This window comes from Pogoniulus pusillus (assembly GCF_015220805.1).
Source record: "Pogoniulus pusillus isolate bPogPus1 chromosome W unlocalized genomic scaffold, bPogPus1.pri SUPER_W_unloc_1, whole genome shotgun sequence".
In the NCBI taxonomy this organism is placed as follows: Eukaryota; Metazoa; Chordata; class Aves; order Piciformes; family Lybiidae; genus Pogoniulus; species Pogoniulus pusillus.
The window spans coordinates 4,114,032-4,141,556 of record NW_026974535.1 but is presented as its reverse complement, the minus strand read 5'-3'; the positions used below and the strand labels follow the sequence as shown (position 1 = coordinate 4,141,556).

The 27,525-nt window shown below is 47.3% G+C and overlaps 1 protein-coding gene across 1 annotated transcript in view; it reads right to left on the bottom strand.

The window, feature by feature from the left end:
* The window catches only part of LOC135173789 (spindlin-Z), a 480,483-nt gene extending 453,227 nt beyond the window's left edge, over nucleotides 1–27,256 (bottom strand). The window contains exon 1 of the mRNA XM_064140934.1: nucleotides 26,949–27,256. The gene's annotated coding sequence lies outside the window, so the exon portion shown is untranslated. The remainder of the gene's footprint in view (nucleotides 1–26,948) is intronic.
* Between the last annotated feature and the right edge of the window lie 269 nt (nucleotides 27,257–27,525).

The window sequence follows — 27,525 nt, the reverse complement described above, 5'->3', positions numbered from 1 at the left end:
CTCTTACAAAGGTCGTTGAGATTGGGAGGGGTCAAAGAGTTAATATTTATACCTACTCTAAATATGCCGTCGGGGTTGTACATGCTCAAGGAGCTATTTGGAAGGAATAAGGGCAACTAATCTCCCAGGGGAACAGTATAAAGTATGGACAAGAGATCCTAAAATTACTCCATACAGTATTAGAGCCAAAGGAAGTAGCAGTTATCCACTGCAGAGCCCATCAGAAAGGACAGGGAGAAATAATTTGAGGAAGACAGACATTTCCTCTTACAAAAATAAATGACCTCACAAATTCTTGTGTAATTAAAATATTTGCCTAAGCCAAACTTATTGTCCATTTAGCGTTGCAGTGACATCCCGGTGTATTGGACTCTTAAGGTCTGAAAATGCATGTTCTAGATTAACTTCTTACTGACAATTACACCAGGCTCAGAGCCAGGCATTGATCTGCTGGCTCTTCCTCTATTCCTTCATCACACCCCACAAATGGGGGTTAGAAGAGACTACTACTTGTGCTCCCAATCCCTTAACCAGTAATCCCAAGGCTCTTCACTGCCCTTGGACTTCTTGTCATTACTTCATCACTGCCTATCTGAAAGACCACCAGTGGGCTTTCTGTTCACACTCTGAGGGCTGTACTAGGAAGAAAACTTTCTCTTTACATCACTAAGCTGGGACTCTGGGAGGTAGCAGAATTCCCTAAGACATGAGTCTGGTTTGCGTATCGGGCCTTCCACTCTCTTCAGCAATGAGTCACCCTTGACAATGAACCTTCTTTTATTCTTTACTTGAAGAAATTCTGATGCAAGATCTAGACTGACTTAAACCTTGGCAGCTCCTCCAATCTGGGCAATTTACCATTCTTGTCATTGTCTGCTTCCCTTTGCAGAGCACTATATCTGCTTTAAAAGGGCACGTGAGAAGGTGGGGTAGTTACTGGAGGGATGTGCCTGTTGCACCTGGCAAGAACTTGCTGCCATTGCCCACTATCTTCTGAATCACCACATCTGGTTAGGGGATGAGAGGACAGGGAGCTCTCTGCAACATGAGTTCTGTCTGCCTCTTGGGTTTGTCTCATGGTGGGCAGGGTGTGATTCCAGAGAGTTTCTCTTTTCCTCTCTCTTCCCTGATGGTCCTCAACCTACTTACCTCTTCTCAGAGCTCCATCACTAAGCAGAGGAGGTCCTCTATCTGAGTACACCTCTGACAGGCATGCCCACTGCTCCCATCTGACATTGGTATAAGAACGGGATGCACCCTGCAAGCCCAATACTTGGGTGGCAATGTGTTCCCACCAGAGCTCTGTCTGAGAAGTGGCATCAGGTCTGGCAGGTGCAAGGCTCAGGGATGCCATGGCCTTCTGCCAGGTGGATACCACCACTCCCTGGTCCAGTTGGCCAAGCTTTAGCACCTTCCTTGCATGTCCTTCTGTGTGAATTGCTGTGCCACGCCCAGCCACATCCCAGATGGCATCACACACCCTGTAAACGTGCTCCTTCGGGGCTTCTTTTAACAGTGTGGGTGTGGCCACCGTTGCACTGGGAATGCCCATGCCTTATCAGCCTGTCTCGGGAGAGCTGCTGGCTTGTCTCCCGCTTCCCCATCATTTTCCTACCAAAGGAAAACCACAGGAAACCCTCTGTACACCAAGATCTATCTGCTGCTGGCCCAACCATTTCCAAAACAACTGCTCTTGGCAACTTGAGGGTATGTTTCCCCAAATGATCATCAGGACCATCATAAGACCCTTATAGATAAATCTGAGCATGCACCAAGATAATTGCATAAGTAATTCAGATGTGCCCAGCACTGCGATAAACCAGTGCCAGCTTTCTAAACTATCATTTGGTTTGGAGAGTTTCCTTGATTCTGATCTTTCAGCAACACCCTCAGCCTCCTTTTCTCCAGATTAAACCCTGTTTCCTCAGCCATTCCTCATAAGACCCTCCTAGAAGCTATAAGGCACATGGAAGACAGGAAGGTGATTCCAGACAGTCAGCATGGCTTCACCAAGGGCAAATCCTGACTAGTCTAGTGGCGTTTTATGAAGCAACTACATCAGTGGACAAGTTAATAGCTATGGATGTCATCTATCTGGACTTCTGTAAAGCCTTTGACACAGTCCTCTACAACATCCTTCTTTCTAAATTGGAGAGACATGGATTTCATAGTGGACTGTTTGGATGCACCATTCAAACCAATTCATTATCCACCAGAGAGCAGTGGTCAATGGCTTGATGGCCAGATGGAGATTGGTGACAACCGAACCTGTGTGAAACTCATGAGGTTTAACAAGGCCAAGTGCAAGGTCCTGCCACCTGGGTTGGGGCAATCCCCAGTATCAATGCAGACTGGAGGATGAAGGGATTAAGAGGAGTCCTATGAAGGAGAGTACTGGTACTTGGGGGTACTGGTGGATGAAAAGCTGGACATGAGCCAACAGTGCGTACTTGCAGCCCAGAAGGCCAGCCATATGCTGGGCTGTATCAAAGGAAGCATGGTCCAGCAGGTGCCAATCTAAGCAATTCTGTGATTGTGCTGCTCTACTCTGGTGAGACCTCACCTGGAGTACTGTGTACAGTTCTGGAGGCCTCAGCATAAGAAGGACATGAATCTGCTGGAGTAGGTGCAGAGAAAGGTCCCTATCAGAGGGCTGGAATACCTCTACTATGAAGAAAGGCTGAGGCAGTTGGGGGCATCCAACACGGGGAAGAGAAGGCTCCAAGGAGACCTTATTGTGGCTTTTTGGTACTTAAAGGGGCTTATAAGAAAAATGGGGATAATCTTTTTAGTGGGGTCTGTTATGACAGAACAAGGGGTAATGGTTTTAAACTAAAAGAGGGTAGATTTAGACTAGCTATAAGGAAGACATTTGTTACAATGAGGGTGATAAAACACTGGCACAGGTTGCCCAGAGAGGCAGTAGATGCCACATACCAGGAAACATTCAAGGCCATTTCCTCTCATCCTTTCTTCTTACAACATTAACCCAGGTACCAGGGAGGTAGCAGACTTCCCTAAGACATGGGACTGATCTGCATATCAGGCCTTCCACTGCCTTTAGAAGTAACCTATAACAGTGAGTATTTTTTAAATTTTTCTTTATTGAATGAGTATTGTTGTGGGATGTAGTCTGACTAAACCTCAGCAACACCTCCCATCATCCTCATTCATTTCCCCTTGCAGAACACTGTACCTGTTTTGAAAGGGCACCTGGGAAGATGGGGTAGTTACTGGCAAGACATGCCTGTGGTGCCTGTTGCACCTGGTAGGAACTCATTGCCATTTCCCACTATCCTCTTCCTCACCACATTGTCAGGAGAGAGGACAGGGAGTTCTCTGTCATGAGTTCTGTCTGCCTGTCAGATTTGTTTCAGAGAGGACAGGGTTTAACTCCAAGGGTTTATCTCTCTTACACATTATCCTGATGGTTCTCAACCTACTTACCTCCTCTTGGAGCTCTATCACTAAGCAGAGGAGTTCTTCTACCAGGGCAAACCACTTACAGGTGTGCTCACTGCTGTTGTCTGCACACCCTGAAGTCCTACACCTGGGTGGCAGTGCGTTCTCACTGAAGCTATATCAGAGAAGTGGCTTCAGAGCTGGTCGGGATCTGAGTGGATACCATCACTCCCTGGTCAAGCTGGCCAAGCTTCATTGCCCTCTACATGTGCTCTGTGTGAACTGCTCTACCACATCCTGTGCTGTACTGAATTCTAGCGGGACATTTTTTGACACAGCATTTGATAAGAAAGCTTAACATAAATGGGTCGTGGGCAAAGAACTGTTTACTGATCTTGGGGCAATTTCAATCAATTTAATTTATTGACAACTAAAAATTACTGAAGTAAAAAAAAAATCCCAAACAACGAAACAAGCTATGCTCACTCTCAGAAATCACAGAATGATTGACATTGGAAGGGACCTCTGGAAATCATCTGGTTCAAAATCCTTGCTCAGGCAAAGCCATCAAGAGACTGTTGCCAACTTGTGCCGGTCTGAGGCTAATTGGAATGTCCTAATGAGAGAAATTAGACCATTGGTTGCAAAAGAATAATAATGATGAAGTCTATATCATTTGTGGGCTTGCTAAAAGGGATAGAAAGCCAAAATGTAAATAATTTATCCCTCTTTGCTCTGGGATGCTTCTCCCTTCACCTTTTCTCTGCTCTAATATCTTCCACTAACTTCCAAAGCATGCAGGAGTGAAGATCTCTCTGCCATGGATGGGTTCCATCTCTTCAATCCATTAAGCTGTCAGCAACAGGTAGGCTTATTTCAAGCCTGCAACACAGTCAACTCATGACCCACCATTAGCACCTGCTATGGTTACAAATTCCACCCCTACATAATTCGGGAGGATCAGAGTAACCTGAGCTCTGGTATCTACAAGAGCTCTGCATTCAAAATCTTTATTGATGATCTGAATGAGAGAGTAATTTTGCAGATGACACCAAGCTAGGAGCAGGTGTTGATCTGTTGGAAGGTAGGAGAGCCCTGCAGAGGGACCTGGACAGGCTGGATGGGTGGGCAGAGGCCAGTGGGATGAGATTTAACAAGGCCAAGTGCAGGGTTCTGCACTTTGGCCACAACAACCCCAAGCAGCGCTACAGGCTGGCGACAGAGTGGCTGGAGAGCAGCCAGGAAGAAAGGGACCTGGGGGTACTGGTACACAGTAGGCTGAAGATGAGCCAGCAGTGTGCCCAGGTGGCCAAGAGAGCTAATGGCATCCTGGCCTGGATCAGGAACAGTGTGGCTAGTAGGACGAGGGAGATTATTCTTCCCCTGTACTCAACCCTGATCAGGCCACACCTTGAGTACTGTGTCCAGTTCTGGGCCCCTCAATTCAAGAGAGATGTTAAGGTGCTGGAACGTGTCCAGAGAAGGGCGACGAAGCTGGTGAAAGGCCTAGAACACAAACCCTATGAGGAGAGGCTGAGGGAGCTGGGGTTGTTTAGCCTGGAGAAGAGGAGGCTCTGGGGTGACCTCATTGCTGTCTACAACTACCTGAAGGGAGGTTGTAGCCAGGTGGGTGCTGGTCTCTTCTCCCAGACAACCAGCAACAGAACAAGGGGACATAGTCTCAAGTTGTGCTAGGGGAAGTACAGGCTGGATGTTAGGAGGAAGTTCTTGACATAGAGAGTGATTTGCCATTGGAATGGGCTGCCCAGGGACTCTAATATCTTCCACTAACAGATAACAAGTAAGCTTTTCTGATTGTTTTTGATTGTCTGGGAAAGAGAGAGAGAGGCCTTGAGCCCTCCTTTGTGCAGTTTCTTTGTCCAGGAGGGAGTTTAGATTTCAGTATTATTTCTCATTTGTATATAGTTTTAAATGCTTGTAAATATTTTGTATATATATGCTTGTAAATCTTGCCTTGCTGTAAATACAGCTTTATCTTATTTCCAAGCTGTCTGAGCTGGTCTAGTAAATTTCAGTAGTGGTGGTGGGGGGGGGAAGTTCCTAACCCACCCCACCACTACTACATCTGGATGGATTTTTACTATCTCTATGATGTGAAGCTCAGTCACAGTCATTGTAAAACAATTTTTCCTTCTGTTCAAATGATGCCTCATGTTTCACTGTGTGGCCACTGCCTATTCTCCTGTCACTGAAAGCATCGCTGGAAAGAGCCTGACTCTGTCTTCATTACAGCTCCTCTTTGTGTATTTATGTGCATTAACAAGATTCCCCTTGAACCTTCTCTACACTAAGCACTCTCAGCCTTTCATCAGATGCATGATACTCTATGTTCCTTCATCATCTCCATTCCCCTTCACTGGACTCTCTCCAGCTTCTCTCTTTGTACTGTGGAGCCCACAACTTGACACTGTACTCCAAGTGTGATCTCACCTACAAGGGAAGGATCCCCTCCCTCGACCTGTTAGCAATGCTTTGCCTAATGCAGCCCAGAATACCATTGGCCTTGATCTTCTTTGCCACAAGGACACATTGCTGGCTCATGTTCAACTTGATGCCCATCAGGACCCCCAGGGCCTTTTTGGCAAAGCTGCATTCCAGCCAGTCAGCCCCTATCACATGCTGCTGCATAAGATTGTTCCTCCCCAGAGTCAGGACTTGGCACTGTCACAGTCTGTGTAAAGGACTCATGATGGTTCATTAGTGTAATCTCAAAGTGCAAAAACTCAGGGTGACCACATCAGGGGGTTCACTTCAATCAATAGTGCGCTTTATTGTTTGCCCATAAGATGGTGTGGTGGAGGGGCAGCAGCCCCAAAACTGAGGCTTCCCTATGCCTCTACATGCCTGGACATGTTTTTCTGCCAGGATCCTAATGGCAGTAAACAGGTTGTGTAACACACACATGCCCAGTCCGTGTACCCCTGGGGTCCGCCCAGGTGATCCCCTAATTGGGAGGGTCCAGGCAAACAGCTACTGCCTATTAAGGTAAGGTTTGGGCTTACTGCCAGCCTGATTGGTCACTTTAGATGGCCAAATGAGCCACGAATCTTGGCTCAGAGTCTATAAAGAGGAGTGCAAAGGTGCACCACGTGTTCAGAGGTTCAAGCTCAGCTATCTGATCCACATAGCAGCACAGACCTGCTTGCATGGCCTAGATACAGGATCAGGCCTCACTTGCATACTTTACTGAGGCTCAGCCCTCTTGAATTGATCTCAAGGTGCAGTTAAGCTGTCTGCGAACCCTTTGAGAAGCAGAGCGCGTGCACGCCTGCACTTGATACATATATGGGGAGCCGAGAGCCCCCTGCTTAAGCCTAGAGCAGCCGTACATACTGGCTTGCTATCTTGCATTTATCTACGGAGCTCAAGTCTCCCTGCAGCCCGGCATATACTGCTTGCCAGCTGCCCTCTAAGCCTGGAGAATCCAGGCTCAGCAGACCTTCAGACTGTCTGCTAACCTACAAACACAGCCTGCTAGCTGTGAGACGACTGTGCTAGAAGCTGCACGGACAAATCCTCCTCCTGCACCTGGAAATCCTGCCAGATGATTAGTTCAGGACCTGCTGAGTCATCTGGACACCCACAAGTCCATGGGACCAGATGGGATCCACCCCAGGGTGCTGAGAGAGCTGGCAGCTGAGCTGGCCAAGCCACTCTCCATCATTTTCCAGCAGTCCTGGCTCACCGGTGAGGTCCCAGGAGACTGGAAAATGGCCAACGTGGTCCCCATCCACAAAAAGGGTCGGATGGAGGAACCTGGGAACTACAGACCCGTCAGCCTGACCTCAGTGCCAGGGAAACTGATGGATCAGGTTCTCTTGGGGCCAATAACTGCGCACCTGAGGGATGGCAAAGATCTCAGGTCCAGCCAGCATGGGTTTAGGAAGGGCAGATCCTGCCTTTCTAACCTGATCTCCTTCTATGATCAGGTGACCCGCTTGCTGGATGTGGGGAGGCCTGTGGATGTGGTCTATCTGGACTTCAGCAAGGCCTTTGACACTGTCCCCCACAGCAAACTGCTGGCTAAGCTGTCAGCCCGTGGCTTGGATGGCAACACTCTGTGCTGGGGTAGGAACTGGCTGGAGGGCCGGACCCAGAGAGTGGTGGTGAATGGTGCCACATCCAGCTGGCGGCCAGTCACTAGTGGTGTCCCTCAGGGATCTGTGCTGGGCCCCATCCTCTTTAACATCTTCATAGATGATCTGGATGAGGGCATCGAGTCAGTCATCAGCAAGTTTGCAGATGACACTAAGCTGGGGGCAGATGTGACTGAGTTGGAGGGCAGAAGGGCTCTGCAGCGGGACCTTGACCGCCTGGACAGATGGGCAGAGGCCAATGGGATGGCATTCAATAGCTCGAAGTGCAGGGTGCTGCACTTTGGCCACAACAACCCCATGCAGAGATACAGGCTGGGGTCAGAGTGGCTGGAGAGCAGCCAGACAGAGAGGGATCTGGGGGTACTGATTGATACCCGCATGAACATGAGCCAGCAGTGTGCCCAGGTGGCCAAGAGAGCCAGTGGCATCCTGGCCTGCATCAGGAATGGTGTGGTCAGCAGGAGCAGGGAGGTCATTCTGCCCCTGTACTCTGCACTGGTCAGACCACACCTCGAGTACTGCGTTCAGTTCTGGGCCCCCCAGTTTAGGAAGGACACTGAGATGCTCGAGCGTGTCCAGAGAAGGGCGACGAGGCTGGTGAGAGGCCTCGAGCACAAGCCCTACGAGGAGAGGCTGAGGGAGCTGGGGTTGTTTAGCCTGGAGAAGAGGAGGCTCAGGGGTGACCTTATTGCTGTCTACAACTACCTGAAGGGTGGTTGTGGCCAGGGGGAGGTTGCTCTCTTCTCTCAGGTGGCCAGCTCCAGAACAAGAGGACACAGCCTCAGGCTACGCCAGGGGAAATTTCGGCTCGAGGTGAGGAGAAAGTTCTTCACTGAGAGAGTCATTGGGCACTGGAATGGGCTGCCTGGGGAGGTGGTGGAGTCGTCGTCCCTGGGGCAGTTCAAGGCAAGGTTGGATGTGGCACTTGGTGCCATGGTCTAGCCTTGGGCACTGTGGTAAAGGGTTGGACTTGATGATCTGTGAGGTCTCTTCCAACCTTGGTGATACTGTGATGATCATCCCTGGACACATACGGCATCCAGAAGAACCAGCAGCACCAAGGCAGAGACCACTTCACACCAGGAGAGAAGGTCAGAGAAATCCTGTTTACCCCAGAGACTGGGAACACTTATCATTCACCTGCAAACCGGGACAGATTCCAGCCTCACCAAGACCCAAACACTGGGCACATGCTGTGACACAATCCTGGGAGGGTGATTATTAATACTTAAGAGCAACACATTTAAGTAAGCTTTAATTCCTTTGTAAAATAAGTTGCCTCTGTCTTAAGAGCACACACAGCTTTCAGCCCTTGCTGGGCAGACAATATAGTTGTTAAGAGGCATTAAGCCTAAGGGAATCTTTCTCTCTGTCTATAGTTGTTGATAATTTGATATTTCCATTTAATAATCCAATCCCTGTAAATATATCCCAACTGTTTTCATAACCATGCAATAGAACTTGATTACATAGTGGTTGAGGGTGGTACAAATTTGTAAAAATTAATTTTAATAAATAATTTTATAAAAAATTAATACCACCTCAAATTAATTTCTCACCTTCCCCTAATAGGGAAGGAATAAGAGAAATCCCCTCCACAACGGATGGCACACAACAGGTAGGGGAAAATGAGAGAAGAAAGGGGAAAGGTAGTAAAGTGAAGAGAGGTTTATAGCTACCACCAATATGAGGGTCCAAAAAAGTCTCTCTGGTCCCAGGTCCAGTCCTGCTGATCCTTCTGATCCTGGTAGGAAAAGCTCTCCGAGTCCCGTTGCTAGGGAGACATCTTTTATAATCAATTTCACATGCGTCAGTGTCCGAACTCCACTTCTCTCCATCCACCCCACCCCCCACCCGCAGTAAGGCTTCCACACATGCCCAAGGAGGAGTGACCAAGGTGTGGTCTAGGCCAAGGAGACGTGTCCAAGACATGGCCTGCCTTGGATGTGGATAGCTTTCTGCCAGGAGATGTGTTTTCATATTATGATGACATTATAATGAGCAAAGCTCACTAAGGTTCATGGTTCTCTTAACAACACCAGGGCATCAGTCCCTTCTGGCAGCAGTTATGGTTCTTCCTTTCAAAGGAATAATTTGGTACAGTAGGGTCATCCATCATACTTGACAGGTACAGATGGTTGATACTCTCTTCCCACAGGACCCGCACCTGCAAATCCATGGAGACTGCATTCCATTGTACAGGCTCAGTAAGTTAATCAGTAACTCATTATGGAGCAGGCTGCTGCAAACTCATGCCAAGATGTTAGTTTGAAATCAGTCCAGGTTTTGGGGTACAGAGGTCCCAATTCCTGATGACGGTAATGAGACAGATAATGCTCTTTGGACTGCTCCTTACAGACACTTCTCCTTGGCCAACTGCATGAGGTTCCTGTCAGCCCATTTCTCCAGTCTGCCCAAGTCCTTCTGGGTGGCAGTATAACTCTCTGGTGTATCAATCACTCCTCCCTTGCTGAGGGCACATTCTGTCCCACTATCCCGGTCATTAATGAAGATGATAAACAGGACTGGACCCACTATTGACCTCTGGGTGCACCACTAGTTACTTGCCTCCAACTGGACTTGGTGCCACTAATCGCAACCTTCTGGGCCCAGTCATTCAGCCCATTTACAAACCTTATCAGCATCCCTTGACTCTGCGAAACCTATTCTTCCCTGTATTCATTCTCTAATCTCATCACCACAGAGATAATACAGTATAAGATGGGGCAACAGGTAGCACAGGTAATAAGGGCCAGTGTATTGCAGTTCCTCTACTGTTAACAGTCACTATAGTCAGACCTCCCAGCCTCAGGCTACCATTTGAGCTCTCGCTTTCTTCCTGTTACACTATGGTCTTCTGTCTCCTTTCCTCTGCTCTAGTGTTCACAGGATCACAGGAAGTTAGGAGTTGGAGGCAACCCAAGGAGATCATTGAGTCCAACCCTCCTGCCAGAGCAGGACTACACAATCTAGCACACATCAGAGAAGAACACATCCAGACAGGCCTTGAAAGTCTCCAGAGAAAGAGACTCCACAACCTCTCCGGAGAGCCTGTTCCAGTGCTCTGTGACCCTTATAGTAAAGAAGTTCCCACTTGTGTTGAGGTGGAACCTCCTGTGCTGCAGCTTGCACCCATTGCTCCTTGTCCTATCCCAGGGAGCAAGTGAGCAGAGCCTGTTCCCCCACTCCTGGCCAGCCCTCAGATGTTTATAAACATTTATTAGATCCCCTTTCGGACTTCTCCTCTCCAGACTAAAAAGTCCCAAGTCTCTCAGCCTCTCCTCATAAGCCATGCCCTCCAGTCCCCTAATCATCCTGGTAGCCCTCCGCTGGACTCTTTCCAGCAGATCCCTGTTCCTCTTAAACTGGGGAACCCAAAACTGAACACCAGTCTCAGCAGGGCAGAGTAGAGGGGAAGGAGAACCTCCCTTGATCTGCTGGACACACTCTTCCTAATACACCCCAATATCCCATTGGCCTTCTTGGCCACAAGGGCACATTCCTGTCCCATGGATAACTTGTTATCCACCAGGACTCCCAGGTCCCTCTCCACAGGGCTGCTCTCCAGCAGATCACCTCCCAACCTGTACTGGTGCAGTTTATTATTCCTCCCCAGGTGCAGGACTCTGCACTTTTCCTTGCTGAACTTCATTTGCTTCCTTTGTGCCCAGCTCTCCAGTCTATCCAGGTCTCACTCGCTGGATGGCTGCACAGCCTTCAGCTATACCAGCCAGGCCTCCCAGTTTGATGGCATCAGCAAACTTGCTGAGCAGACACTCTTTTTTATTTATTTGCAGAAATGACCATAGCAGTTTAGTATGCTTTAGAATAAGTCAATGAACATTACTGAAAAAGATCAAGCTTACTTCTTCATTTTACAAGTGACTGAAAAAGTAGTATCACCTTAAGGAGCAGTACCAGTGGTAGACATCAGTTTGGTAGGTAGCATTACAGTTTACAACCTAGTCAGCATAATAATCTTAAAACAAAATAGTTATCCATGTTCCCTATATTCATTACTTGTTCTGACCTAATCTGGGGAAATAAAAAAACCTGCCAAGCAATACAGTAGACAGAATTAAAAATCCTTGAGGATTAAGAGGGAATTGTCATCTTAATAGGCTACATTCAACATTCCTTGGGGAGTGCTCTTGACCCTGACCCCAGGTCCTCCTGACTCCTCCCTGGGAGTGGGTCTGAACCCTGACCCCAGGTGTAGTGGTCTGCCCACTCCCACTTCCTGTCTAGTCCCCTATAAAAACAGAGGAACTTCCTGGTTTGTTCTCTCTTGCCCTGCCTCCCTGCCTGACAGCATCACCCTCCTGTTCCTGCTAATCTTTGTTTTACCATGTGGCCATCAGTCCACAAGGTGGACCAAACCCACTGCCTTCAATCTGGTTGTATATATATATTTTGTATCTTGCTTTCCCTTCCCCATACTTCTTTGTAACTCTCCTGCCTCAAAAACATTTTATTTATTGTTAGTTTCCTCTTTTAACTTCCAAATTGAAGTGAGACTATTTGAGTGTGTTTTACCTTTTCCTCTCTACATCTAATTCCTTTTCTTCAGAAAAAGGGGGGAGGAGAGGTGTGCTAGTTTGAAGCAGGCTAGAATGTTTTGGTGAGAAAAAGTAGATAATTAGCTGTGAAAAGGAAAACAATTGTGATGTCAACTTCCCTCACAGTCTCTCTGAGATGTATGGGAACAAGAAGGGTAAACACTAGATAACACTTTCGCCATTTTGCCTTCACTCTGCTTCTGGCTTCAGACTGAGATGCAGCTCCCTAACCTCACTGCCACTAACCTTGCTTCTTAACCTCTTGGCTGAACCTTTATTCTTCCTTAGAACTGGGGTAAGGTTGAGAGGGGCAGGGGGAAGGTGCAGGGGTGGTTGAGAGCCCCTCCTGAGGACTCAGGTTTCTGGGAGGGGAGCTGTGTTTCTGTATTACTTTTACCTTGTATATTTTTGTATATTTCTGTATATATTGTAAATAACTGCTTGTATATCGTGCTAGCTGTAAATAAACAGCTTCATTTATATTCCCAGAGCCCGTCTGAGTCTAGTCTGGGTACCTTTTAAAGTGTGTGTGGGGGGGGGCGGATAACACCTAAACCACCACAAGAGGGAAAGGCATCCTATAAATTATTAGTTCTATTAACTATATTTGAGTCTCTGGGAAATTTAAACTAGAACCAAGACAATTTTGGCGTCTCAATGTGAGGTTAGGTAGAAAATAATTATTTTAGACAAGATTTGGAAGCCAAAAACAGATGTTCTAAGAGTTTTAATAATTCAGGCTTTTGGATGGCTGTTTTGGAACTGGATATATAAATTCATAACGTACTGTGTTGTCTGTATAGTGATTGATACGGTATTGGACTATTTTAAGGGCTTACCTGTGCAGCTGTATGGATATTTAGTGGATGCTGTTGGAAACTTTACCAGGTTTGGGAACACATCTGATACATGGAATCACTCTGAGACTGTGTGCTGGGACAGATATTTTGGGGAATAAATGGTACTTCCCAGCACTATTTGCATTACATTTAAATGTGATTCAGGGAGGTATTATTGCTACCATAGCCTGGACCACATGGCAGACGCATGTAGCTGCCATGATTAGGACATCCAGTACAGAAATAAGCAGGGGGAGGGCAAGCCTGCCCAGTAACTGCTGATGCTGCAGGTGTCAGTGTGGTAGTTCTTAGGCCGGCGCTCGTAGCAGAGCGTCAATCCCACATGACTCGCTGATCAGCAGCAGCAGCAGCGTGGCCAGCGTGAACCACAAGGCCAGCAGCGTGGTGGCCCCTGTCCTGAATGCCATTCCAGACCAGGTCCTACCCACACAAATAACTGCCCCTATGCACTCAGTCTCTCTGGCTCCTGTCACCACTCACAGGAAAAAGCTACAGAAGACAGACCTCCCCCAGACTCAGATCCAGCAGAAGGCAGCTCCGCTGGAACCAGCACCCCCCAGCAAAACATACCATATGGAAATGAATCTGATACTGAGGTAGTCACAATCATAAGCATGCCTTGAAAGGAAATCAGGCAAACCTTGAAGGATTATGCAAGAGCAAATGGCCAGTCTCTATTGGCCTGGCTCTTGAGCTGCTGGGATGCAAGGACGGAGACAGTAGAATTAGATCAGAGAGAAGCTAAATAGTTGGGGTCCTTGTTGAGGGATGGGAGTGTAGATAAAGAGCTGAGGAAGCTAGATGGCACACACACACACTTTGGGCCTGACTCCTCACAGCTGTAAGACACTGGTACCCCTCAAAAGATGACATGATCTTCCATCCTCTTAAGTGAGCAAATGTGGAACAGGGGATCAAGTACTTGAGGCAAATGGCTGTACAGGAAATTATGGAAATGGCCAACTGCCTCTGGACCCTGATGATGTCCACATCAAACCAGCCCTGTTACAGAAATTGAGCCAAGGTGCCTCTTCCACATATGCACACACACTGGGAGGACTGCTTTTGGGCAGATACCTTAATCTCCCAACTGTCTGTGAATTTGTTAATGATCTGAGGCATTTTGAAGACAGTGTCTCCAGAAAAGCTCTAATATCAGCTGTGGAAACCCTGCCCAGAGACATGAATGAGCTTAAGGCCTCTGTCTCTGAACTGAAGAAGGGAGAAGACACTTACTCTTCACCTTCTGAATGGGTACACATTTCAACTGTCAGAAACACACATTGCTGTGCTCCTCCTCATAGGAGACCAGCCCAAGGCAGACAGGGGACATTCCGGGGCTCACAATGGAGAAGCCTATGTGACCATGGTGAGAACATGGACAGATGGCATGGTCAGCCCACCTCAGCTTTATGGGCCAGAGTGAGGGAACTGCAGGGTGCAAACACTGGCAATAACTCCTCCAGAAGAGGGGCTGTTCCAGTGTCCCACAGGCAATCCTCTCACCCAAGGGGTGCTTCTGCCAGCAGCTCAGGTCCACGTGCTTCCTGTGGTAACCATGTTCAGCATTAGAGGTGCCCTGCCTCCAGCCAGGTGGAGGACAGGGATAACAGAGTATACTGGGATCTGTTTGTGAAATGGCCTGGCACTTCTGAAGGAAAGAAGTACTGAGCTTTGATGGACACAAGTGCTCAATGCACTCTGATACCCTCAAGCCACAGAGGGACAGAAACCATAACAATTTCAGGAGTTACAGGGAGGTCACAAGAGCTGACTATGCTGCAGGCTGAGATAAGCCTCACCAGGAATGTGTAGGAGAAGCACACCATAGTGACTGGCCTGGCCTGATGCACTTTGCATCCTGGGTATTGACGTTATGCAGGAAGGGTATTTTAAGGACCCTAAAGGGAACAAGTGGGCTTTTGGGATAGCAGCTGTAGAGACTGCCAATAAAGAGCAGCTGTCTATCATGCCCAGCCTGTCAGATGACCCTTCCATGGTTGGTACACATACGGTGCAGGATGAAAAGTTACCAATTGCTTCTCGCATAGTACAACACAGGCAATACTGTATAAACAGAGACTCCCTACTGCCCATACACCAACTGATTTGCCAGCTGGAGAAGCAGAGTGTCATCAGCAAGACTCACTCACCCTTCAACAGCCCGGTAGGGCCAGTGTGAAAGGAGAGCGGGAAATGGAGACTGACCATGGACTAGAGAGGCCTGAAAGAAGTGACTCTTCCAGTCAGTGCAGCTGTGTCTGACATGTTGGAGCTCCAGTATGAACTGCAATCGAAGGAGGCCAAACGGTATGCCATGTTTGACATTGCTAATGCTTTCTTCTCCATCCCCATTGCAAAGGAGTGTAGGCCACAGTTTGCTTTCACCTGGAGAGGTGCCCAGTACCACTGGAACAGACTATCTCAAGGGTGGAAGCACAGCCCTACAATCTGGCACGGCATGATCCAGACAACACTGGAGAATGGTGAAGCTCCTGAACACCTGCAATTCATTGATGACATCATTGTATGGGGTGAAACAGCAGAGGAGGTCTTTGAGAATGGCATCTTTTGGATGCTGTTTTTGCCATAAAGAGAAGCAAATTGAAAGGGCCTGCCAGAAAAATCCACTTTCTGGGAGTTCAATGACAGGATGGCCAACGCCACATCCTTATGGATGTGGTGAATAAGGTAGCCACTACCAGTGGAACCCACTAACGAGAAAGAGTCACAATCCTTCTTGGGGTTTGTGGGCTTTTGGAAGATGCACATTCCTGAGTACAGTCAAATTGTGAAGCCCCTCTTCAACATAACCAGAAAGAGAAATAACTTTGAGTAGGGACCTGAACAACAGGTGGCATTTGACCAAATGAAATGAGCAGTGGTCCATGCTATGGAGTTGGGACCAGCTCAAACCAGACCAGAGATTAAGAACGTACTCTACACTACAGCCAGAGAGAATGGTCCTAGCTGGAGCTTATGGCAGAAAGCTCCTGGAGAAACAGGAGGCACCCACTCGGGTTCTGGAGCAAAGCGTACAAAGGCTCAGAGACTAACTACACTCACACAGAAAAAGAAATTATAGCTACCTACATCATCACAAGGTGTCCAACAGAATCCGCACCACACAAGCAGCAATCCAGAGGAAGGCTACATCATCTCATCTGTTGGAGAAATTCTTGTTAGCAGAGCACACAAGAATTGATAAACAATGAGTAACCCGTGCTGGGAATGTCCTTGAATCCATCTTGGGAGTTTAGATAGCAGGCACAGGGTAGCTTCCCCCCACATGCAGCTGCAGGGGGTGGAGTGAAGCTGCAGGTGGGCAGTTTAGCCAGCCCCAGAGGCTGACCCTCAGATTGTTATGGTATGCTGACCTATTGATGCCTTACAAGTAACTCTGGACCCTCTGACTGTAACCAATCTTGGCACCCTGAACAGAGGAATCAGGCGTGGCAAGCCGGCTGCAGGTGAGACTGCGTTAGGAGGCCGGAAAGTTGGCCCGAAGAAGAGGGGGCTGGTTATCTTGCGGGACGTTCTCTGCATCGGAGAGAGTAAGCGTCATTCGGTGCCGCTGGGCCGGGTAGCGCTGCCCAGAGGTGGCAGTAGTCTGGACGTTCATTCCGGAGTGAACAGCCCGTGTGTAAGGCAGGTAAGGCCCACAGTGGATCTGCTGGGGCACTGCGTCTGCTGGCGTATTTATCTCATGAGAGAAGTTCGCCGGACATTCAGCTCTAAGAGCTGCTGGCCCGGGCGTATGCGCAGGGTCATGCGAGTAAAAAGCCTCACATGATTTTGAAATCGAAAGTGCAGCGGGAGGTTGGAGACGCGCTGTGGGACACGGTTCTTAGCAACGGAAAAGACTCTGAGTCGATCCGACAGCTAAGTCCCGGCCGGCGGGAGGTACTCCGCGCGTTACTAAAGATGAAGGCTGAAAGAAACGCGGTGGCGGTGGTTTTCCTGTTACTTCTCCTGGCCGCGTCAGCCGTTGCAGAGAGCTCTGACGTGTGTGCGGCGCCAGGTTTCTCCTCCGCCCCCGCCCCGAGCATCCCGAAGAGAGAAAGCTCCATGCTTTGGTTTTTCGGTCTTGGCAGAGCTGCTTCTGTTAAAGGCGTGGCTGGGAAGGTTGCCAGTTCTGTGGCGGAGTTGAAAATGAGCGTGCAGCATGATCCCGGCGGGCACCCATGTCGCCCGCCGCGCGCCCTGCCTCCACCCTCCTTCCCTGCTGGAGCTGCGCCCAGTAACCCGATTGTAGCCACGTTGACCACAGGGGCATCGGCAAGAGACATGTTAGAACGTATCCACGGCAGGGAGCGATACGCGGTTCGCCTGCGAGCCGCTCTGAGTACACAACTTTGCCGCGAGGCATGCAGACCACACCGACTCTCTGCTGATTGTTCGTTGCAAAAGCATTGCAAGCCCCCCCGAAAAGAACTGGGCATGTGCAATTGTGAATGACTTTGTTTTCCGTCTGTTCCTGCTGACGAGTCTTACTCTCTGGGAGACAATCTCGTCTTGCTTCAGTTCTGTGGGCTGCGCATAGGAAGCTAAGGACTTTTTAATCGGTCTAGCCAGAGCGCTAGGAGAGACGCGCTTGGGACTGAGTTAAAACTCGCTTGAATCCGCCCCCGACCGGCACCCATAATGGCGGCTGCCCGTAGCGACCTGCCGGCAGCCAGTTACAAACACTTCTCAGCTTGAAAAATTTTTCGGACCTGCTGCGCGGAGGGCGGCTGCCTGCCGCTGTGTGTACTGTGTCGAATCTGCCGCTGTAGCCCGCGCGTCCCCGTGGATGACTGCATGCGATACAGGACACAGACTTCTAGTTTTCAGCCGGTAAGAGACGTTACTGAAGGTACAGAGGAACGGACGGTAAAGAGAGAATGGACCGACGGCAGACGCGACCGCACCGGACGGCTCAGGACCCTCCCTTTCCCGCGGCACAGCGGAACAGTCTTCAGATCCGCCCCCCCCCCCCGCCCGCCCATCTCCAACGGACCGCATCACGGAGTTCCCCCCCCCGCGAGTCTTCAACAGCTGGGGGACTGAGGGAGATGCTGAGGGGATCGGTGGGGTGGGAAGAATTTGTGGGTTTCCTTGAGTCGTTTCAGAGAAGTCAACTACTCTACTATAGCTACAGGGGGATTAGCGATTCGATAGCTCACAGCCTAGCCTCTGTTTTGTTGTTTTTTTTCTCTCTCTGTCTTGAAGAGTCTGAGAGGGAAGACGGCAGTTTGGAAGTTTTCAGAGTAGATTTCATGTTGTGTACTAAGGATCGATAGTGGGATGGGAGAAGGACGGAAACAGCAAGTGGTGGCTGACCTGAAAGAGCTGGGGGTTGGGCAAGATGGAGGGCCGAGGACAAAAGCGGCGCTGCGGCTGCTGGCCTCCTCCCCCTCCTCCCCCCCCGGCTTGCCACCTGTGGAGGGCCCACGGGGCCCCATTCCCCCCCCGCCCGTTGTTTCTTTTACGGATTTTTTTTCCTTCCTAGGAGGCAGCGAAGCCTCGAAACTGTTTTGACAATGCCAGATATGAGGAGACAGCTCTTCACTGGGAGACTGATTGGATACTGGAATGGGCTGCCCGGGAAGGTGGTAGAGTCGCCGTCCCTGGTGCCCTGGAGCTGTTCAAGGCAAGATTGGATGTGGCACTTGGTGCCATGGTCTGACCTTGAGCCCTGTGGTGAAGGGTTTGACTTGATGATCTCTGAGGTCTCTTCCAACCCTGATGGTACTGTGCTACTGTGATACTATGCTACTGAAGACAGATGTCAGAAAGTTTATGGAAATGATAGCAAGTATGACGAGGACGACTTAGGACCATTTTTGCCCCTGTTACGGGCATGGACACGCACAGGTGTGTTTTTTAGCCACCTGATGATGACGGTTTGCACTCGAAATGATAACTAGTAGTTCCTGGCTGGGATATTCACCATCGCCTTACTGGTTAATTCCTTCTACAGACTATGCAGCAATGACTTTTGCCCCCCCTGCTCAGTGGCAAAAAGAAAATGAGGGAGATTGCTAGGACATAGCAGAGATGCCAGTGCCACTGACCATGGGTGGAAACTTATACAGACACAGAAGGCACCAAGCAGGACAGACTAGCACACTTATTACTAAGAACTCAGATGCATTGCCTCTCACAGCGAAGGGTATAGGCACTGAAATCCGCATTGCAAATCACTAACCAGACTCTGGACTAGGAGCAGGGAATGATAGAGCTTGTAGGCTAACGCCAGTCAGCTCCTTCCCCCAATAACAGATAAAGACAGGACTAGTATAGAAGCTTACTGGAACAGCTGCTAATTGCATGAAATGAGCCTTGTGACAATTCTGACTTTTCCTTTTTCTGAGAATACCATGGAATTGTTATCTTCTTGAATTTTCTTTGCTTTTTCTTGAAGTTCCTATAGCTGATAGATTCTTAGAGTAATATAAGTTAAGACTAAGGGTTTGTAGTTTTGGGAACTTAGGACATAAGGATGTTATGGGATGTTTTTCTTGGGTATATTTAGGCATTACTGAAAAGGGGAATATGGGTTAGAGGACAGTAGGATAGCAGAAGAAATCTTTTCTTTTTTCGAGATTTTTCTAATCACAGCATACAGACTAGGCCAGTGGATCTGCTAGCCTAGGCAATGGATATGTCTGCATTTGTTCTTGTATCTGCTTGTGTTTGACCATTTATCTTCACAGGCCTTGATGAAGACCAACCTGATTATGACCAACCTGTTTTTTCCTAAAGTGAGCAGAAGTTTTTCTCAGATGGCAGAACTGTGAAAGGACTTGAAAGAAGCACTGACATGACGATTGTATTTGTATGGATCTTTAAGGTTTGGACCATGGCTAACGAATTTGTGTATTTTTACGAGTTTTCAGTGATTGTGGTTTAACAGAATAGGTTCAGTTTAACAGCTTTGTAAAGGCCAAGGCCCACTCAAAATGGCATAAGATGGCAATGCGACTTTTTTCTCTTGCAAGGGCCCTGCAAGAGATAAAAAACACTGCCCTAAATTCTAAAAGCAGATGAAGAACTTGTGGGAAAAGGCCTAAGTAGAATAGCCTGAAAGCAACATCTAGGGCATATCTTTGTATTGTATTTAGAGGTTAGCAGTTCTTAAGCACAATAGTCAGACACAGCTCATAGCTAAGGAGTGTAATGAGAGCATCAAGTGAACCCAGAATTATGGGAGTCTGAGAAGAATACTTAACAGCTGAGTGATCTGAGAATCTGCAGCGTCGACTGCCACACAGAGCCAGCAAAGACATGGCACACCTGCACTCTCCTGTGACTGTGATGTTTGTCTGGACTTTCGGGTTTCTGAACGAATGACTTACTGTCTCTTGCAGAAATAGCTTTTGGGATTGTTAGCTAAGCTTGGGTTGTTAGCTTGCCAGACTAATGCTACTGATGAAAGCTCTAACAGGTTTATTCCCTTTTGATTTTAGCCCTGTTGATTTGTAGCTGCACCATTCACCCCTGTGTTAAACAGCCTATGTAAGTTGAAAGACCAGCCCAGGTTGCTCAAAAAGAAAAAAAGAGGGAATTGTTGGAGAAATTCTTGTTAGCAGAGCACACAAGAATTGATAAACAATGAGCAACCCGTGCTGGGAATGTCCTTGAATCCATCTTGGGAGTTTAGATAGCAGGCACAGGGTAGCTTCCCCCCACATGCAGCTGCAGGGGGTGGAGTGCAGCTGCAGGTGGGCCGAGTTTAGCCAGCCCCAGAGGCTGACCCTCAGATTGTTATGGTATGCTGACCTATTGATGCCTTACAAGTAACTCTGGACCCTCTGACTGTAACCAATCTTGGTGGAGCATGCCTCTTGCTGGAATGCATATAGGTCATTGTATCATGGAAATAAAGTGGATTTGACCATCTAACCATATTGGTGAACAAAGAGTCATCTTCCCATAGCGCTCCACCGAATGTGTTCTCCGACACTCATCCACACCTGTTTTTCTGATGCCCTACAGCAAAGGACTGTTCCTTATTTTTTTCTCTCCAGCAGAAAAGACTTTTCATGAGTTTCCCTCAACAGTAAGGACTGTTCCTGTTTCCCTGATTCTTCCTCCATGTTCCTGTTCTGCTCACACTTCACCTCACCAACCTGCACTGGAGAAGCACATCACCTTGGGATACAGCTGGGGACCAAGAAGGACTTGAGAACTCTTAATACTCATATACATGGGACACATTTTCCTACCTTTTGATAAGGAGACTGCCTGCAGGAAGGTGGAAGTGGTCTAACCAAGAGGTGGAATGTAAAGGGTTAACCCTCCTGGGGGAGTTGTCTTGACCCTGACCCCAGGTCCTCCTGACTCCTCCCTGGGGGTGGGTCCAAACCCTGACCCCAGGTGTAGCAGTCAGCCCACTCCCACTTCCTATATAGTCACTTATAAAAACAGAGGAACTGCCTGCTTTGTTCTCTTTTGCTGTCCCAGGTTGAGGCTATAGGGTTTAAAATTTCTGGGGACTAGAAGATTGTTATTCCATCCCATAATTCTGCTATCTCTTTATAGACTCACAATAAGGTCAGTTTGTTCTCCTTTCCTCCTCCTTCTGCCCTGAGTGTGTAGTGGGAGCCACTTTATCGGGAACATGTAAGCAGTAGGTCTCTTGGATGGTGGAGGCGTTGGGCAGGGGGAGGATTGGAGCACTGTGGAATGTAGGTTTAGGTTTTTTTGGGGATGGGGAAAACTTCGAGGGGGGTTTGCCATGGTAATTGCTTTGTAATGTTTATTGCTGTATTTCTCTTTCTAAATACAATTCTGTATTTTCTCTCCAATTTGAGTTTAATTTTTGTTGGCTCTCTTTAAAAAACTATGACACTTGCCCTGCCTGACAGCACCACCCTCCTCTTCCTTCTAATCTTTGTTTTACCACATGGCCATCAGTCCACAAGGTGGACAAACCCATTGCCATCAATCTGGTTGTATATATATATTGTATCTTGCTTTCCCTTCCCTGTACCTCTTTGTAACTCTTCTACCTCAAATGTCTTTTATTTATTGTTAAAGCTTTCTCTTTTAACTTCCAAATCAAAGTGAGACTATTTATTTGGGTGTATTTTACCTTTTCCTCTCTACATCTAATTCCTTTTCTTTGGAAAAAGGGGGGGAGAGAGAAAGGCATCCTATAATTGCTATTGGTTTTATTAACTATATTTGAGTCTCTGGGAAATTTAAACTAGAACCAAGACAATGGGATTCAGGACTACCTGTGAACTACTAGACTTGGAAAACAGAAGGATGAGATAAACCAGTGACCTTAAACATAGAAATGCACTTCATTGAAGCATTTTCATCCTTGAGCATTTCTAAACTTGCAGATACAAGCCGTCTTAAGCAGAGGCAGGCTCCCCAGAACTCTGACACTAAATCAGATAACCCAGAAACTCCAAAAAGGAACATTAAGACTGTGCTAGTTTGAAGCAGGCTAGAATGTTTTGGTGAAAAGAACTAGATCATAGGCTATGAAAAGGAAAACAATGGTTATGTCTACTCCCCTCACAGTCTCAATGAGAGGTATGGGAACAAGAAAGTAAACATTAGATAACACTTTCGCCATTTTTTTTGCCTTCACCTTTCTGGCTGGGCTTGGACGGAGCTGCATCTCCCTAACCTCACTGCCACTAACCTTGCTTCTTAACCTCTTGGCTGAACCTCTATTCTTTCTTAGGACTGGGGTAAGGTTGAGAGGGGCAGGGGGAAGGTGCAGGGGTGGTTGAGAGCCTCTCCTGGGGATTCAGGTTTCTGGGAGAGGAGTTGTGCTTCTGTATTACTTTTACCTTGTATATTTCTGTATATAACTGTATATATTGTAAATATCTGCTTGTATATTGTGCTGCTGTAAATAGCTAGCTTCATTTATATTCCCAGAGTCCGACTGAGTTAGCTGGGGTACCTTCTAAAGTGTGGGAGGGCGGGTGACAGCCAAACCACCACAAAGACTATCCAGGTTATCATACACCACTGATCACTCCCAGGAAATGGAACTACAGGGATGAACTCCAATGCACTTCAGCCAAAGTAGTTGGCACTGTACAAGACTATCAGAGACAAGGCTTTTATCAGGAATAGTATGGCCATCAGGACTAGGGATGTAATTCTGCCCCTGTACTTGGCACTGGTGAGGCCTCATCTCAAGTACTGCATGTAGTTCTGGGCCCCTCACTTCAAGAAGGATACTGAGGTGTTGGAGCAGGTCTGGAAGAGAGTGATGAGACTGGTGAAGGGACTAAAGGGAAAGTCTTATGAGGAGAAGCTGAAGGAGCTGGAGTTGTTTAGTCTGGAGGAGACTCAGGGGGGACCATATCACACTCTACAACTACTTGAAGGAAAGCTGTAGTAAGGTGGAGGTTGGACTCTTCTCCCAGGCAACTCATGACAAGATGAGACTGACAAAGCTGTGCCAGAGAAGGTTTAGGTTGGATGTCAGGAAGCACTTCCTTATGGAACAGGTAATTAGACACTGGAATGAACTGCCCAGGGAGGTGGTGGAGTCACCGTCCCTGGAGGTGTTTAAGGAAAGATTAGATGTGGCACTTGGCAACATGGTCTAGTCAAAGTGGTGGTGTTAGGTCATAAGCTGGACTTGATCTCAGAGGTTTATTCCAGCCTCTATAATTCTGTGATTCTGTGACTATCAGCTACAACATGGCAAAAAAAAATAGGATCTGCATAAAACTATGGCAGAAGTGACAGCGAAAATAGAGATTACTTCCAAGATGGTAAGTGGACTCAACAATTAGTCACAATGATAAAGAAGCTCTTGCTATAAATGGCTACTAGAAGTCATCCATATGAAAACTGGCATATTATTGTTAAAGAGATAAAGCTCTCCTCTGTTCAAAGTACCACTTGCAATTGAAGGTCTAAAGTTCATTAGCTTGTTTGCATGTTAAGCATTGTTGAAATCCATTGAGCTATTCTTAAAATTAAGATCTACTCTCACCACTATTTGGAGGTACAGACCTTGAATAGCACATAAGAGCATTCAACAAAAACATTTTTTTAAGAGACACTAAAAGGTAATCTTAGCCAAAAAAGACTATAAAAAGCTACCTGTGAATGTTTACAATATACTGTCAGTAACTTATTTTACAACACATCTCATCTTGCAATAATTGCAAATACTAGAATGCAATTAGGTTATATTTAAATCTAATAGTCAAGACAGTTAATTACAACCATTTGTAATGATTCCACAACCTGATGAAATACATATAATAAAGTTTCCAAGCAAGCAAGTCAAATGACCTTGCATAACATGGATTTACAGCAGTTTTACAATACATTACACAAAATAAAAAGGGAATTTCCAATTGTGAAAATATTGCCAACCTCTTTTATAGGATGTGAATGGATTTGGCTAAATTCTTCATACCATAACCAAATTTAGATTAAGATAGAAAGTTAAATCCAACCACTGTCATGTGGTAAATACAGCATTAATTACTGTATACTATTCAATGAAATAATTTCACCATTACTTGAAAATTAGTAATCTCAAGCCCATTTTTCACTGTTCATAGATAAAATACAAATTAGTTAACAACAGATAAGAGTAACTGAGTGCTGCACAAATCCACTGATATAACAAGTCACAGACTTTTGCTCAGACTTTTCCATGTAGAAATATTACAGTTGGCTTGTGAACCATAATATGAATACACATTCCAAAATGCTGTTTGGATGACCCTGCCCAAGTTTTACATTGTGGTAAATGCAATATTATATTTTCTCCTCCAGTTAATCAACACTTGTTAATGAGAACAAAAAAAAGTGGGGGAAAAACCCACACACATATTTAATAAATTATTAATATATGATACTTAATTCTACCATTAAAATGCAGTAACTACTTCCATCTCAATAAAAACTATGATTATGCTGTGCCAGGGCTTCTGCAATAAAGGCTTCCAAAGCAAAGTAACCAAAGAAAAGAGGACATTACTTCAGGGCACTTCTCAGATAGCTGTGAATTCTATCAATATGTACATGCTTTAAACAGTGTATTTTAAAATATAATCTTTGAAAAATTAAACATTTACTCATTCACTACGAGTTGCAGTAGCACATTTAGAAAGCATTGCATCCTTTGAACTTTGAGCATTTATCCTTAAATTAAAACCTAGATACACCGTTCTTCAGCAGATCCTTTTATATATGACCAAGAAATTCAAATGGCTTTATGTAAAGAGAAAAAAAAAGGTGCATTATTTTCATCAAAGCCAGAAGGGGGTACTCCAAATAACTGAGGTTGAGAGGTGCATTTTTCTTGCGTTAGGAGAGGTCAGAAACACGCGGTCTTGTAGTTCAATATCGCACTTCAGTTCACGCTATCATATTTTTTTCGTTAAGGAAAAAGTGCTCCTTTTAACAAACAACACTCAACAAACAAACTCAAACGCTTCCGTTTGTGCCACTGTCACCACAAGGGCAAATTAATCTGCGACAGAAAACTAGCAACACGAAGAAATCTGGCAATTTTATATCTTGTTATCTGCAAGCTATTTAAGATACTGACAAGGAGATACAGAGAAAGATAAAAAACTCACAAAAATCTATACTATGTTTTTTCACTACACAATGCCTATTCTAACATAGCCAGTTCAAGTATTTTTAATAAGACTGTGCTGAGTTGATGCCTTATAGTGAACTATATCCTTAAAATGAAAGAAATATCACTAGTCCATTTTGAGAGTATAACACAGTATTTTATCTCTGCCAGCACTTTGATGTACCAGCTCCCTCCTCCAGAGATTCATATCAAGCCTCTCTCAGCAAGGCTCAGCTAATTTTCCCTCACGGCCTTGCTAGGTTCCCAACCCTCCTCCGATTTTAGGTTGTAAACAGCAAAACCAAAGGAGAAATCCTCCAAAGTGCGGATCCTTACCCTTGAAATCCCGCCATGGGCACAAAACGGAGGGTAATTTTATTTTTTAATGGGAGATGAAGAGGAAGAAGCAAAAGCCTATGTGGAGGAGAAGCTAAGCGATAGAGATAGAAGAAGAAAGAGGAGAGTCTGGTGAAGGAGCAGGGAGAGCGTCAGCCATGTTGTGTGTGTTGATCCAGTATTTACAAATCTGCAACTGCAGCAGCGCTTTCAGTCAGGGAGAGTGGGGAACGAAGGCGGGGGGGGGGATGAAGAAGAGGGAGGAGAGAGGGAATCGAAGGAGGAGGGGAAAGCGGCGGCAGCAGCAGACAAAGGAACCCAGCAAAGCGCGGGCATACACACGCTGGGTGTTCCAGACAGCGGTAGAGGCATGTGCAGCCCAAGCGCTGCTAGCCCCGCGCATTAGCAATTGTCTCAGCTACAGCCTTTGGCTACCCGCGGCGCGGCCGATACCCGCCACCATCCTCACATGCCCTTCGTCTCATTTTCTCGTGGGAGGAGCGGATGGATGGCAGATTAGAGGCATACCTTCCTCTGCCTCTCCCAGCAAGAACTATAGACAGAGAGCCTTATCTGCCAGGAGCCCCTCGGCGCGCCCCAGCCCACAGTACAATAGTTCAACAGAAAGGAAGGGAAGATGTGCAGCTGTGACCCCTCCCCTCCAACAAGGAGGGGAAGGTAGATACTGAGAGGAACCATGCCAAATGAAGGCAGCGGTACCCCGAAGCCCGGAAGACGGGGGGATTTGCCAAGGAGCCAAGGCACTACGTGGGAAGGGAAGATAGAAACGGCAACATGAGCCCAAGGCTCCCCACTCGCCCGATTTCCGCGACTTCCGAGCAGGCTGCTGAGACTGGCAGCAAAGAAGAAAGGGTAACAGAGACGGAAAATAGCAAATGTATAAATAACGTCAGCCTCAGGGGAGGGGATGGAAAAGCTAGGAGCAGCGGCCACAAGCTTATTCCATAGCGATGCCCTCCGGGTCTACCTGGTATTAGGTTAGGCTAGGCTACGCCAGGCCAAGTGTGGTGCGATGGACGCTTTCCTGTCCCATCCCCCGTCGCGTCGCACACACACCCCCCCCCCCCCCGCATTCTCTACTCACCTTCTGGGGGGATGGACGCCTGAGAGTGCCAGGAAGACAGTCTAGGAGCGTTATTACTGCAGCAGTCCCATCTCACTAGGTCACTCAGATTCTCTGCGGCACCATTACGGACAGCTGCTCTCCTTGTTTCATTTGTCCTACTCTGCCGTCACCACTGCTGCCTCCTGTTAGCTTCTGCCACATACGGATCCTCCTCTCCATACACGAACTCCACTGCCAGGATAGAGGCCCTCTCACTTTCCTGCTAAATAGTGAGCTACCCGCATCGAGACGTTCAAAACACAGGGCCGGACACCACCCTCCTCCCTCTCCACCAGCGCGCAGGCGCACTGCAAACCCGAACTGCGACAGGAGCGCAGGAAGTAGTCCTCCACCCAGTCCACAGCTACTCGCTAGCGCGCAGGCGCAGCGTTTCTCGGTGCTCTGTCAGCGTTTGTAACCGAGGATGGTGTGTGCCTGGACCTTTCTCTAACTTCAGGCAACTAGACCATGGGGTGGTGAACGTCTTGTCCCCTGTCCCCCGGCTCGCCGCGGTGGGTTCAGTGATGCATCACGAGGTGTTCACAGGACCTTATGT